Source organism: Culex quinquefasciatus, chromosome 2 (genome assembly GCF_015732765.1).
Source record: "Culex quinquefasciatus strain JHB chromosome 2, VPISU_Cqui_1.0_pri_paternal, whole genome shotgun sequence".
Classification (NCBI taxonomy): Eukaryota; Metazoa; Arthropoda; class Insecta; order Diptera; family Culicidae; genus Culex; species Culex quinquefasciatus.
In genome coordinates this window covers 199847047-199862098 of record NC_051862.1, presented here as the reverse complement: position 1 = coordinate 199862098, position 15052 = coordinate 199847047, and the positions used below count along the sequence as shown (strand labels likewise).

Genomic DNA, 15052 nt, shown 5'->3' with positions numbered 1-15052 from the left:
ATTGAATTTGCAATCGATACGTACTTCACAGATTTTTTGATAAAGGTCTCCGTTTGCAAGATATAGCCACCGAAAGTTCGCTTTTTGCGAAATATTTGCAGTTTTTCAATTTTTAAAAATAGTGGCCTTGAGTGACCACCTCTAAAAATTTTTTTTTGAAAAGTTCAGAAAATTTGCTTTAAAATTGTCTAAGAGACATTGAAGATTAGACCTCGGGTTGCTGAGATAGAACCGCTTTAAGAAACAGAAAAATGAAAATTGAAGTTTTCTAAATCTCACCAAAACAACCCACCATTTTCTAATGACAATATCTCAGCAACTAATGGTCCGATTTTCAATTTTAATACATGAAACATTTGTTAAATTTTTCGATCTTTTTGAAAAAAAAATATTTTTTTTAATCAAGACTGACATTTTAAAAGGGCCAAACATTGGATATTACGCCCATTTAAAATGCTAGTCTTGATTTAAAAAAAATCATTCCAAAAATCACTATTTTTTCAAAAATTCATAACTTGGCAGCAGATTTTTTGACCATGTTTCTCTATGGCTCGAAAGTTGCGGATTTTTGTCCTCTAAAACATATCAAAAAATCTCGAAAATCGAAAAATACGTATTTTGGGAAATTGAGTTTTAGTGAAAAAAAGTTGATTAAAAAATCTTAAATTTATTCCCGTCTACCTATTTTTTTCTCAATAGTCCTCAACATTAACTATAACTTTGCCAAAGACACCAAATTGATCAGAAAATTCACTCAAAAGTTACAGATATTCGAATATTTACATACCGTAAACCGGGGTGACTTTGATAGGATTTCAATTTGTTTTTAGAATATTTTCCAACAGGTAAGGTTTTTCTCAAGATTATTATTTTTAAAACATGTACTGGGGTAGACCACACAAAGTCCATGCACTATTTTGGAAAAAAAGTTTTTTCAATAACGTTTAGAAAAATAATTACGTTAAAAATTCTTAGTTTGAATTCCGCGGTGACTTTGATAGTCATAGTTTTTCTTGTTAAAATCATATTTAAGATGTTCAAACTTCATTTGTACGTTAAATGTACCATCACTAAAGTAGCTGATATAGTTTTTAAGAAAAAAAATCAATGTTTATATTTAGTTAACTAAGTTTATAAGCTTTTAAGCAAAATACATATAAATTTTAGGTAAAATTGTTAAAAAGTCGGAATTTTGCCTGAAATTTGTTAAAACTAGTTTTGTTTATAAAATTATCGATTTATATTGCATTTTATACTGAATTCGAAGCACAAATCACAAGTTTTCACATTTTACATGAAATTTGTTCAACTGAAATCGCCTATAAATTAAGAGAGTTTTTATAATTGTGTTTCAAAAACACATATTATTTATTACACAGTCCAACAAGATTTTGTCTCTGAGACGAGTATATGTGTTCCTAGTAGAATTTTGCCTGCTGAATCCGAATCCGGGTCCAGAATTGCTCCAAATGGTCCCAATTTTGAGATACACCCGTTTGAAATGTTAGTTTAGGTCAAAATTAGCTACTTTGTCGACTATTTTACAAAAGAACTATTGAATAAACAACTGAACCAATACATGTATCTTATAGTTCACGTTTTCCCTTTCTGAAACACCCCTGGTTTTAAAATTTGATTGTTTCTACGCATATTTATAGCCATTTTAAAATTATATTTTTAGTTGGTTCTCATTCAAGTTTTTCCAACTTGCATGCAAGTCATATTATGCTGGGATATCAATAATAAAAATCAAAAATGCTTTGCAGAACGTTAAATAAGTATGTCTCGATAATCTAATTGATCATATTTCATGTAATTTTGTCTGCTGAATCCATTCCTATCATTAGATTTTTTCAAAAAGGTCAGCTTTTGAGTAAAAATTGAATTTTCGATGATTTTTTCAAAATAAAGTCTATTTTATGCTAAAGTATGACTTAGAGATAACTAAATGTCGATGTCTCGTCAGTCTAATTGATCATTTTTAATGTATTTTTGTCTGCTGAATCCATTCCCATCATTGGATTTTTCAAACAGGTCAGCTTTTTGAGTAAAAATTGAATTTTCGATGATTTTTCCAAAATAAAATTTATTTAATGCTAAAGTATGACTTAGAGATAACTAAATGTCGATGTCTCGTCAGTCTAACTGATCATTTATAATCTATTTTTGTCTGCTGAATCCATTTCCATCATTAGATTTTTCGAAAGGTCAAGTTTTGAGTAAAAATAGATTTTTCAAAATAAAATCTATTTTATGAGCAGTTCTCTTCGAAATCGGCCGATTTCGACCATTTTATTTGTTGTATTTTTTATTTGGCTCAAACTTTGTGGGGCCTACCCTATGACCAAGGAAGCTATTTTGTGCCATTGGTTCACCCATACAAGTCTCCATACAATTTTGGCAGCTGTCCATACAAAAATGGTACGTAAAAATTTAAACAGCTGGAACTTTTGAGTGAATTTTCTGATCAATTTGGCGTCTTTGGCAAAGTTGTAGGTATTGTTGAGGACTATTGAGAAAAAAAGGTACACGGAAAAAAATTGCCGAATTCTTTTTAACATTTTTTTACAATTACTCAAATTCCCAAATGTTGAAAAGTTTTAGAGGACAAAAACCCCATTTTTTGAGCCATAGAGAAGTATGTTCAAAAAATCTGCCGCCTTGTTATGAATTTTTGAAAAGGCAGTAATTTTTGGAAAAAAATGAAATTTCATACAAAACAAAATGGCTCAAAAAATGGGATTTTTTGTCCTCTAAAACATATAAAAAATCTCGAAAATAAAAAATTACGTATTTTGGTAATTTGAGTTTTTGTGAAAAAAAAGTTAATAAAAAATTCGGCAATTTTTCCGTGTACCTATTTTTTTCTTAATAGTCCTCAAAAATACCTACAACTTTGCCGAAGACGCCAAATTGATCAGAAAATTCACTCAAAAGTTCCAGCTGTTTAAATTTTTACGTACCATTTTTGTATGGACAGCTGCCAAAATTGTATGGAGACTTGTATGGGTGAACCAATGGCACAAAATAGCTTCTTTGGTCATAGGGAAGGCCCCACAAAGTTTGAGTCAAATCAAAAAATACAACAAATAAAAATGGTCGATATCGGCTGATTTTGAAGAGAACTGCTCATAAAATAGATTTTATTTTGAAAAAATCTATTTTTACTCAAAAACTTGACCTTTTCGAAAAAATCTAATGATGGGAATGGATTCAGCAGATAAAAATACATTATAAATGATCAATTAGACTGACGAGACATCGACATTTAGTTATCTCTAAGTCATACTTTAGCATAAAATAGATTTTATTTTGAAAAAATCATCGAAAATTCAATTTTTACTCAAAAAACTGACTTTTTTGAAAAAATCTAATGATAGGAATGGATTCAGCAGACAAAATTACATGAAATATGATCAATTAGATTATCGAGACATACTTATTTAACGTTCTGCAAAGCATTTTTGATTTTTATTATTGATATCCCAGCATAATATGACTTGCATGCAAGTTGGAAAAACTTGAATAAGAACCAACTAAAAACATAATTTTAAAATGGCTATAAATATGCGTAGAAACAATCAAATTTCAAAAACCAGGGGTGTTTCAGAAAGGGGAAAACGTGAACTATAAGATACATGTATTGGTTCAGTTGTTTATTCAATAGTTCTTTTGTAAAATAGTCGACAAAATAGCTAATTTTGACCTAAACTAACATTTCAAACGGGTGTATCTCAAAATTGGGACCATTTGGAGCAATTCTGGACCCGGATTCGGATTCAGCAGGCAAAATTCTACTAGGAACACATATACTCGTCTCAGAGACAAGAAACATTTGATTTTTTGTTGAACTGTGTTATTTACAATTTTTTTTAACCTTCTCCTAGTAGAAAATTGTCCAAAGAATCCGAAAATGCATTCTGTTTTCCGATTAAAAAATATGTTCATTGAGAAAATCATGACACTTTGAGAAGTTTAAAATAATGGCTTTCATCAACATTTTCTTAACTATAATTAACTTACTTTTTAAACTTGTCAAAATTTTATGAAAAGTTCTTCTTGAGGTACTTTGAACACTTCTCTACCACGGTCGGTATGTTTCTGAACCATTCCTTACATATTTTAATTGTACTCTTCATTTTGCGGAAAAATCGCAAACCTATCAAAGTCACCCCGGCTATCAAAGTCACCCCGTTTTACGGTACCATTTTTGTATGGACAGTAGGGTGTAATATCAAAATCGATTTTCCAGCACAGCAATTTTTCAGTTCCTTTTGGGGTCCTAAACTACTCCCCAAAGTTTGGGCACGATTGGATTAGTCCTCACTTTGCGCAAAGCGATTCAATTTTCCATATAAATTTGTATGGGAAAAACAATTTTTTTGAATTTTGATATTTATAAAATCCACGTTTCAAGCTGTACTAAAACCAGATTCATATTCAAATGCTCTGGAAGGTGCTCTACAACTTTCCCGAAGAGAGTATGGTGCTAGCATGTCCCTAAGAGAAGATACAGCGTCCTCAAAACTCGTCTAAAACGTGATTTTCGAGCAAAAAACACATTTTAGACGAGTTTTTAACACGCTGTATCTTTTTTTAGGAGCAAGTTAGCACCATACTCTCTTCGGGAAAGTTGTAGAGCACCTTCTAGAGCATCCGAATATGAATCTGGTTTTAGTACAGCGTGAAACGTGGATTTTATAAATATCGAAATCCAAAAAAATGGTTTTTCCCATACAAATTTATATGGAAAATTGATTCGCTTTGCGCAAAGTGAGGACTAAACCAATCGTGTCCAAACTTTGGGGAGTTGTTTAGGACCCCAAAAGGAACTGAAAAATTTGCTGTGCTCGCTAAATTTGGACAACTTTATTTTTTTCCATACAACCATATTACACCCTAGTGCTCATATTTGACCAGTAGCTAGTTTTATAAGTACAAACAATTAATGAAAATTTCAGGCCCGGTTCGTGGACTCGCTCTTAGATTAAAAAAAAAAAAAATGAGTGATTATCTTAAACATTGGAAATGCACTTAATTTTTCCATTCAATCCTATTAGCCATCCGGTCTGAAAGGAAAATGGAACAGAAGCCATCCAAAAAGATGCGAAATACTGTGAACGTTAATAAAAAATGTGAAAAATAACAAAAAAATCACAAATCAACTTCAAAGCAAATTTGTTGGCTATTTTTGGTCTTCCATTTATATAAAAAAAAAAAACGAGCAAACGAGATAACGCTTCCAACTCGCAAACCCATGTCTTGACTCCGCTTCTGTCTCGTGTAGGCGCCACAGGTCTTCTCCGATTGACGCGAAACTTTCGGGCATTCGCGTGTCAAACCGGTAGCAACCTGTCAAATTTGATCAGTACCAGACGCGTGCTCCCTTTTTAGAAACCGGAGAAAAAAAATCTCTAGAAAAATCCACCATTGTTGGCAACACTTTGCTGACGTGAGGCCAAAAAGCGGCGATCCACTTTGCGGAAATCTAGCGAGACGCATCATAGCGCACTAATGGGCCACTAAACAACCTCTATTTGCGCGATAAATGCACTCGAATGATCCCACTGCACTCCGGGAGGGGGTCCTGCACAAACTACGTCAACCGTGTTTCTCGCTAGGATTGGTCATTTAGCGCCACACTGAGAAGAAGACGTCAACGCTCGGGTTGTATAGTATCTCGCGCGAGTTATCGCGGGTGCACCAATAATTGAAGCTGACAAGCATTTCCTTTTAAGCAAAAGTGGCTACTCTTTTTCGAGCGAGATATTGTCGCGTGGTGTAGACAACAACAAGTCAGGGAGATCGTGACTAAAAGATACATTTTAGTTTACTGAATTTCATTCGTAAAGAGGGTAGGCAGAGCTGTGAACATGGTCGACAATGTAGATTTGGTCACTTGATAGAGTCAGATGGTCAATGTATTCAGATCAGCTGTTTCGATCAAACTGTTTGTTGGTACTGGTAAAATCGAAGAATATTTATGACTTAGCGGTCAAACAAATTTTAAAAGTATTATCCTAAACATCCAAAATCATACCTCAAAAATTAGGTATAATATTCAATCCTCCAAAAACAAATAACAACATGAGCAATAGTTGACCTTTATCCTCGAGCAAACTTTCTTGGTTGCAACCCGGAAGTTCCAACGTCTCCGGATGTGTTTTTGTTTAGGTCACATCCATATTTAGGGGTAAAGAAATGAATGAAGAAAGGAAGGTAATTTTCATCGTCCAGCACATAATCAACATTCTCCCTCCCTCTAGAGCCTACTTTGTCGCACGTGGTCAACTTTCTTTGTTTAGTAGCTGTTCCCCAATGAAGGTGGTTTCTATTTTAGTACTCGAGTACTACTGAACAAAAAAGAAAGAAACCACAACCTTCGCCGTGTCACCGGCGCCGGAAAGTAGGTTCATTCCTTCCCCAGGGTGGCATTTGATATGCAACGAGGACAAATTTTGTCGCCCAGCTGGTTAGTCGCCGTGACTAGAACTAGAATTCGAGTGATTGATTTACGGCTTTGCCGTTCTGGGTTGGAATTAGAACGGAACGAAGTTAGATAATTTTGTCCAAACATACCTAATCTGATATGGATTTACCGAAAAAAGGGCTCAACGGCTCCAAGGCCAATATCTGGCGCACATTAATTACCAACTGGTTGCTTACCGAACGGGGGAAGCCAAATTGGCAATTTTGCCATTGATCCGTTGTGGTGTGACTAACTGACTAACTGTATCTAAATTGTGATTGATTTATGCACCTCACATACAAGAAGCGCGTTCATTCGTACAGTGTACGACCCACCAACAACTTCCTTATCGAAATTGACCAAACGCTTCGACTCGCGGCGTACCGGCAAACCGCGGTGTGCTGTGTGTTGCTATTTTGGTCTCAGGACAATGGCTCGATCAGGGGGAAATAATAAATTGAGATATTTTGGTTTTTCTTTTTCTTGAACCTATAAATGAAAATTGAAACCAGAAATGTAGAAAAAATAATTGAGGAAATTCAGAAACTGCCAATGAAATTGAATTTACAATTTATCAAGAGACATAGCACAGATTGCTGTTGAAAATTTAGGGTTAAGTTTGGAAATCGTAATTTGTATTTTGACTGATGACTGTCGATAGTCCCACGCATACCCTTTTGTAAAACATGTTCTCTTCAATAAAAGCAATTCTCTGGATTTCGGTCATTCGATTTTTTTTTGTAATTTTTAATCTGTCCATACAAAAATGTTATGTGAAAATTCAAAAATCTTAATCTTTTGAAGGAATTTTTTGATCGATTTGGTGTCTTCGGCAAAGTTGTAGGTAAAAAAAAAATTTGGTGATTTTTTATTTAACTTTTTGTCACGAAAAACTTGATTTGCAAAAAAAAACTATTTTTATTTTTTTTATATGTTTTAGAGGACATCAAATGCCAACTTTTCAGAAATTTCCAGAATGGGCAAAAAATCTTTGACCGAGTTATGATTTTTTTAATCAAATTTCAAAAAATCGAAATATTGGTCGCAAAAATTTTTCAATTTAATGTTTTGATGTAAAATTGAATTTGCAATCAAAAAGTACTTAAGTAAAATTTTGATAAAAGGCACCGTTTTCAAGTTATAGCCATTTTTATGTAACTTTTTTCAAAATAGTCGCAGTTATTGATTTTTTAAAAAAAAGTGCCCATGTTTGCCCACTTTCGAAAAAAATATTTTTGAAAAGCTGAGAAAATTCTCTATATTTTGCTTTTTTGGACTTTGTTGATACGACCCTTAGTTACTGAGATATTGCCATGCACAGGTTTAAAAACAAGAAAATTGATGTTTTCTAAGTCTCACCCAAACAACCCACCAGTTTTTAATGTCGATATATCAGCAACTAATGGTCCGATTTTCAATGTTAAAATATGAAACATTCGTGAAATTTTTCGATCTTTTCGAAAAAAATATTTTCAAAAATTTTAAATCAAGGCTAACATTTTAAAAAGACCAAAAATTTAATATTACGCCCTTTTGAATTTTCTTGTTTATAAACCTTTGCATGGCAATATCTCAGCAACTAAGGGTCGTATCAACACAGTCCGAAAAAGCAAAATATAGAAAATTTTCTCCGCTTTTCAAAAATATTTTTTTCAAAGGTGGGCACTATTTTTTTTAAATTAATAACTGCGACTATTTTGAAAAAAGTTACATAAAAATGGCTTTAACTTGAAATCGGTGCTTTTTATCAAAATTTCATTAGAGTACTTTTTTATTGCAAATTCAATTTTGCATCAAAAAATTAAATTAAAAAATTTTTGCGACCAATATTTCGATTTTTTGAAAAAAATGTATTGATTAAAAAAATCAAAACTCGGTCAAAGATTTTTTGCCCATTCTGGAAATGTCTGAAAAGTTGGCATTTAATGTCCTCTAAAACATATCAAAAAATAAAAAAAATAAAAATAATGTTTTTTTGCAAATCAAGTTTTAGTGAAAAAAGTTAATTAAAAATCACCAATTTTTTTTTACCCTGTATCATTTTTTTCAGTGTGGTCCATATCCATACCTACAACTTTGCCGAAGACACCAAATCGATCAAAAAATTCTTTCAAAATATACTGATTTTTGAATTTTCACATATCATTTTTGTATGGACAGCTGCCAAATTTGTATGGAAAATTATATGGAATGATGCAAAATGGCTTCTTTGGGCATACCGAAGGCACCAAAAAAGTTTCAGCCGGATTAAAAAATACAGAAAAAATCGAATGACCGAAATCTCAGAGAATTGCTTCATAATCATTTGCCTTATTAGTTCTTTTTGTATATTTTTCACATTTTCTGCTATAGAACTATACCATTGTTCAATGCCAAAACATATAGGAAATGTAAGTGAAAAACAAAGCAAATGTTGACCCCAGAAAAAAAAAATGGCAATGTCACTGATGTATAAAACAAGTCAAACTTTCAACCCTGAAATTTTCTCAAATTTTAAAAGTTCTTCTTTTCAATGCTTTTTAAAGATCAAAATTGGTTGAAAAAATGATCTCCCGTCTTTCCCCTGCGATTAGAATCATTTGTAAGCATGCTTGAGTCAATTGAAACTTTTTTTGATTTTTTTTTTGTGAATTTTCGAAGTAACAAGTAAGTAAGTAAGTTTTTAACAAGAAAAAAGTTTTTCTTCAAATGTAGCATTTTTGAAAACTAATGATTAAATATAAACTGACGAATTTCTGGTTTCTCATTTCAATTATCATTTTTTGTTTAATTTTTCGTTTGCCTTTTTTCCTCCTAGATCTCAGCTAGAGTCGAAGGACAAATACTTTGAGAAATATTTGCATCGGCCTAACTCGGCGACAACATTTTTGTCCATACTTCTCTATGGCTCAATGGTTGCGGTTTTTGTCCCCTAAAACATATCAAAAAAAAAATTCAAAAAATTTAAATGAAGAACTGTCTGAAATTGTATTTTTAAATAGTTCATTAAAAACAAGCCAAATTGTTTTCCATTTACCCATATTTCCTTAACAGTCCTCATCAAAATCTACAACTTTGCTGAAGACACCAGAAAATTCTTTGAAAAGTAACAGCTTTTCTTATATTTACGTACCATTTTTGTATGCACAGCAGCCAAAATTGAATGGAGCCTTAAATGGGTGAATTTTTGATATTTCAAATTAAATATCAAAATTTACACAACTACAGTGAAATTGGTAAATGTATGGGTAATTCTCCGCCAACTCACACAGCAGTTGCCCCGACCCCTCTTCGATTTGCGTGAAACTTTGTCCTAAGGGGTAACTTTTGTCCCTGATCACGATGTTAAAAAATGGAAGGGGTCGTACCGCCCCTCCGTCACGAGATATCAAAAAACGGACCTCGGATTCGTGATCAGGGACAAAAGTTACCCCTTAGGACAAAGTTTCACACAAATCGAAGATGGGTCGGGGCAACTTTTCCCGATTTAGTGTGAGTTGGTAGAGAATTACCCGTATTTTTTATTCTTATTCCAAGATAATTTGTTTTTTTTTTGGAAGAATAGTAACTGTCATAATTTTTAAGCTTACATTGCCCAAAAAAAAGTATGAAATATGTATATTTTTTAATTTTTATGTATTTGCCAGATGTTTTCGAGCAATATAAACTCTATGTTTGATAATTTTAAAAATGAATCTTGAAATTGTGCATTGTAAATGTATGTATTCTTTTTTTTTAAATAATATTTTTGTAATGTTTCTTTTGTTTAAACTGTCAATTGTTTTTCAGTTTTAAAATTTTGTTCGGTGGTTCAATTTAATTTAATTTTCTTTTGTTATAATGATCAGTTGGAAATTTTAAACCGGGCATGAGTGGCCACTTTAAAAAATGTTTTATTGAAATTTGCGTCTTTCTCAATCAATTAATTTTATTTCGATTTGTCATTACAACCTTATTACCACCCTAAATATATTTATTTTTGACCAAACCAAATGTTAGGGTTTAATGAGTTTTTTTTTCGGAAGGTAGGAAAACTTCATGATATTTGTATATTTTTTAATTGAAAATCGGACGCGTATCCGTCAATCTATTGTCGAAAACCTCGTTTTATCCTACGTGATTTTCTGTAGGTCTTTGTTCGTGTATAGAATAAAGCTATTTTTTTTTGTTATTTTGGTGTTTTTGAATACTACTGACTCGAAGCGTTTTCAAAAACAGCCAAAAAAAGAATAAAATAAAATTTAGTTTTTAAGACTCTTAAAAAAAACTCCGAAAATGGCACGTTGCAAAAAACTAGCGGCTGTAACTTGAAAACGGTGCACAATATCGAAATTTATGTTAAGTACGTTTCGATTGCAAATTTGATCTTTGGTCAATTTTTTTCCACTTTTTCAAAATTGTGATTTTGCCCAAACCAATTTTATGTGCGAAAATCTAATTGAAAAACTTGGTGAACTGTTTTAAGATTGTAGGAAACTAGGGTAAATTCTCGTATGTTTGGCAGGTTAAGCTCTCGCTCCTAACTCCATCCAATTTGCTGTTTTTCACTACTTAAACAACTAATTTTGCAAAACTTTTGATAGAAACTTGCTTGCTCACTTCTTATTGAGCTATTCATCACTCGATTTCAGTTGAAAACGCTTTTAATTAGCTTTAATTGAATGTCAAAGTTCTGACCTGCCAAAATTAAAGGCACGCTGGAATTAGATGCTGTTCCCCTATTATGTTTCATTTAAAAAAAATCCTAGATAGAAGAAAATCCGTCCTCAAAATGCCAATTTTTGAATATTTTGATATTGATATTGATATTTGACATATATTATAGAACTAATGATTCCAAATTACTACTTTGGTCATATTAAAAATTACACAAAGTTTCATCTTAAAAAAAATAAACTTGAAAAAAACTCATTATCTTTTTTTATTGCTGAAATTTTTGTAACGAACAAAACTCAGTTTTTTATGTAAAATATAATTCAACACATTTTTTGCAAATCTTATTTTTTTAAATCATCTGATTTAAATTTTTTAGAAAAGTGTAATGTTAAATAAAAGAGCAGAGGAACTAAAAAGAAAAAACATATTTAACATACAAATTTTCAGGTTATTTTAACATTTTTATGCTCTGTAATATTTCCGTTAAATTGGAAGTTTTGTAATTATAATCCGCTTGAAAATAGTATTTTTGGCGTAAAAAATCACTAGGCTTTTATCTATGAAGGTTTTAAAAAGCATTCGTTCTCGGTATCCCAATGATTTATTTTTATCTTCAATTATAAATAATATTCTGAACTAAAAATCCCTAAATTATAAAGGTAATCATGGAACTTTTTTATATTTTTCTTAAGCTTGGCAAAAACAATTGATTTTCATCTTTGCCCCAAATGCTTTCTCAGAAAAAACAAATATTCAAATTTGTTATTCAATATATTTAATGCTTATTAACACAAATTTATAAACAAAAAAATAAAATACAAATTCTTTAGAATGATTGAGTAAGTGAATTAAACGAATCAAATTTCAACATTATGAATTTTTTTTATCAATGTCAATCCAAACAAAATTAAAACTTAAAACAAATTTATTGAAATTATTGTTGATTCGATTATTTACATACAAACAGTTCACCCTCTTCGGGAACTCGCCAATTGTTGCTGCTGATAAGGTAATCAGCAAACGGCTAAATTTACCCGCGACGCTCAAAGCACGAAAACCGCCGCTTGACTTGACTTGACTTGATGATCCGCGGCTCTATTCGGAGGCCCGTCGGCACCTTGTTCCGTGTGACTGACCGTGACAACCGTTCGGCGACCATGATCGAGCTGGTGGCATGCGTGAAAAACATAGCATTTGGCAAACACAGAAGTGAGACTTGATTAATTGGTGAGCATTAGGGGAAACAGATTGTCTGGTGGAGTCAACGATTCATGAACGCTAACTAGGCCAAGGATGGGACCAAGAATCGCAAAACGAGGTTGATTTAAATATTTTATTTTATTTTTTTATGAAATCCAAAATTAGACTGGATTAATCAAATGTGTAAGGATTCTCAAAATCAGATTCGTTTAAGAGACATATACATAGTCCCATATTGTCTAGTGGTTAGGATATCCGGCTCTCACCCGGAAGGCCCGGGTTCGATTCCCGGTATGGGAAGTTTTTTTTTTATTAAAATAGGAATAACTGTTTTTTTTTTCATGTTGTCAGCATTTACCTTACAGAGCAATATTATATTTCATTTGCAAATAACTTAACCTTGACGACCTGTCTCACCCATTATCTCACCGAAATTTGAATAACTTAGAATGCATTTCGTCCGGGTGTACTCCCGCGTGATGTGTGTTCTCTTGTCTAGTTTTGTTTTGTTACGTTTGATTGTCATGCAAAGTGAGACAAAGTGTGATAAGCAGCAACACGGGTGACACGGGCCACGGGTTTTTATTTCATTTTCTGTTTCGTTTTGTTGAGATAACAGCCATCGTCGTTTCTTCTTCAAATTCGTAACAGCGCAAACAGGGTCAAAACTCTTCGCCAACACGTCACAAGTCACACGTCCTAAGTGTGACGCCGTTTTGCAAGATTTGTTAAAATAAGGTTAGAATAAGTAGAAAAAAATGTCAATAAAGATGCACTTGTTTTTTTTCAATTTTTGAGCTGTTTTAATTCTTTTTATTCAAAATGGCTTCTACCTTATAATTCTCAAATCTTGATAGTTGAGTACCTCTCACCGATGAGAATGCTTGACAGAAGAATAGTCACTTTGATAATGATCTTCTTCTTTTTTGCTCAGAAATGATACAGCCGGTTCAAGAGGTCATGCTCAGTGGGTGAGGCGTCGTCCGAATTGCACCACCTTCCAAAGTGTACGGGTGTTGTGTTTGTATTAAGATTGTGACATCACACGACAGTGCTCTTCCTGTGACATGAACCGTGCTGAACATGTACACGCACACACACAGATACGGTTGCATGTTAAGTTGTTGCAGACTATCACTGGTTTGAAATCAAAAGTGTTTCACTTTCGGCACGCAAGGACCTAAACTGGACCTGGGACATTAAGCTATCAGCAAAGTTCATGGTTAATGGGTATACAGTTAACACAATTATGTTGAATTCAGAAAAAAGTTTTACAATAAACATTAATGCAAAAAGCAAAAAGCAAAAAGCAAAAAGCAAAAAGCAAAAAGCAAAAAGCAAAAAGCAAAAAGCAAAAAGCAAAAAGCAAAAAGCAAAAAGCAAAAAGCAAAAAGCAAAAAGCAAAAAGCAAAAAGCAAAAAGCAAAAAGCAAAAAGCAAAAGCAAAAAGCAAAAAGCAAAAAGCAAAAAGCAAAAAGCAAAAAGCAAAAAGCAAAAAGCAAAAAGCAAAAAGCAAAAAGCAAAAAGCAAAAAGCAAAAAGCAAAAAGCAAAAAGCAAAAAGCAAAAAGCAAAAAGCAAAATGCACCGTTCCAGTCTGAAGGTCCAAGAATGAAAAAGTGAAACCCATGTGACGCTTGTGGCTAATTTAGGGGAAATTCTCGTATCTTTGGCAGGTTAAGCTATCGCTCCTAACTCCATCCAATTTACTGATTTTCACTATTTAATCAACTAATGTTGCAAAACTTTTGGTAGAAACTTGCTTGCTCACTTTTTATTGAGCTATTTATCACTCGATTTCAGTTGAAAACGCTTTTATTTAGCTTTAGTTGCATGTCAAAGTTCTGACCTGCCAACATTAGAGGCACGCTGGAATTAGATGCTGTTCCCCTAATCTATTCTGCTATCGTTCAACCAGTAGGAATGCTCAACTTTCGCTCGAACAAAGTTCTGCTCTGCAATTGCGCCTGGTGGGTAGGCTACCTTCTACGATTCGCAAGATAAGATACAGTCAAGTGTTTATTTTGGCCAGTTTCATCTCAATTAGCACCATCCCGGATAGGGTGACCAAAATCCGTACCACAAGCAGACGATCTTTTTTTTTTGTTCTTTGTTTGATGAAGATGCTGCGCTGTTGATGTTTGCTGACACAATTACGAGTTTGCAAATTGTCACGCCAAACAACATCGCGCATCATCGTTTATCGAGTGTGCGAAAAAGTTGTTAAATTTTGCTCGAGCTTTTAATGACCGTGGTTCGGCGGACTTGGGTGAGGAGCTTGAGGGGGCCGATCAAAGTGTTACGGTTCGGAGGCGATCTGGCGATCTTCGTTTAGCAGGAGGACTGAGGATCTGCGAAATTTTAAGTGCTGAGAGGTGTTAAATTATTGTTTGAGCAGCGAATTATTTTTATTTTTTTGTAAGAGTTTTAGACACGCAAATATGACTTTCACGAAAAACACATTTTATTTGGGATAATTAGTCTTTGTTGTCAACTCTCTATTTATAGGTATTTATTGAGAGAATTTGGGATAAACAGCAGCTCGTGAGTTGTTATTTTGATGTTTGTTTCAAGTTTCCTGCTTTTGGCAAGTTTTAGCAAAAATATTCGATTTTATAAATAGAATTCAACTCAATGGGTATAAGGGATCAAACCATCAAAAATAAATTTCAATTTTTTTTTTGGCAAAAATTTTCTCCAGATGAACACAGTCCAGGATCAATTATCAGTAGTCCTCGGAATAATGGAAAT

At 33.0% G+C, this 15052-nt stretch overlaps 1 protein-coding gene and 1 non-coding gene across 9 annotated transcripts in view; both read left to right on the top strand.

Annotated features, from left to right (window-relative positions):
- Positions 1-15052, top strand: part of LOC6049426 (cGMP-dependent protein kinase, isozyme 1) — a 58189-nt gene that overhangs the window by 13376 nt on the left and 29761 nt on the right. The window lies entirely within an intron of this gene.
- Positions 12533-12604, top strand: Trnae-cuc. Its single transcript has one exon. It is a non-coding gene; the product is annotated as a tRNA-Glu (tRNA).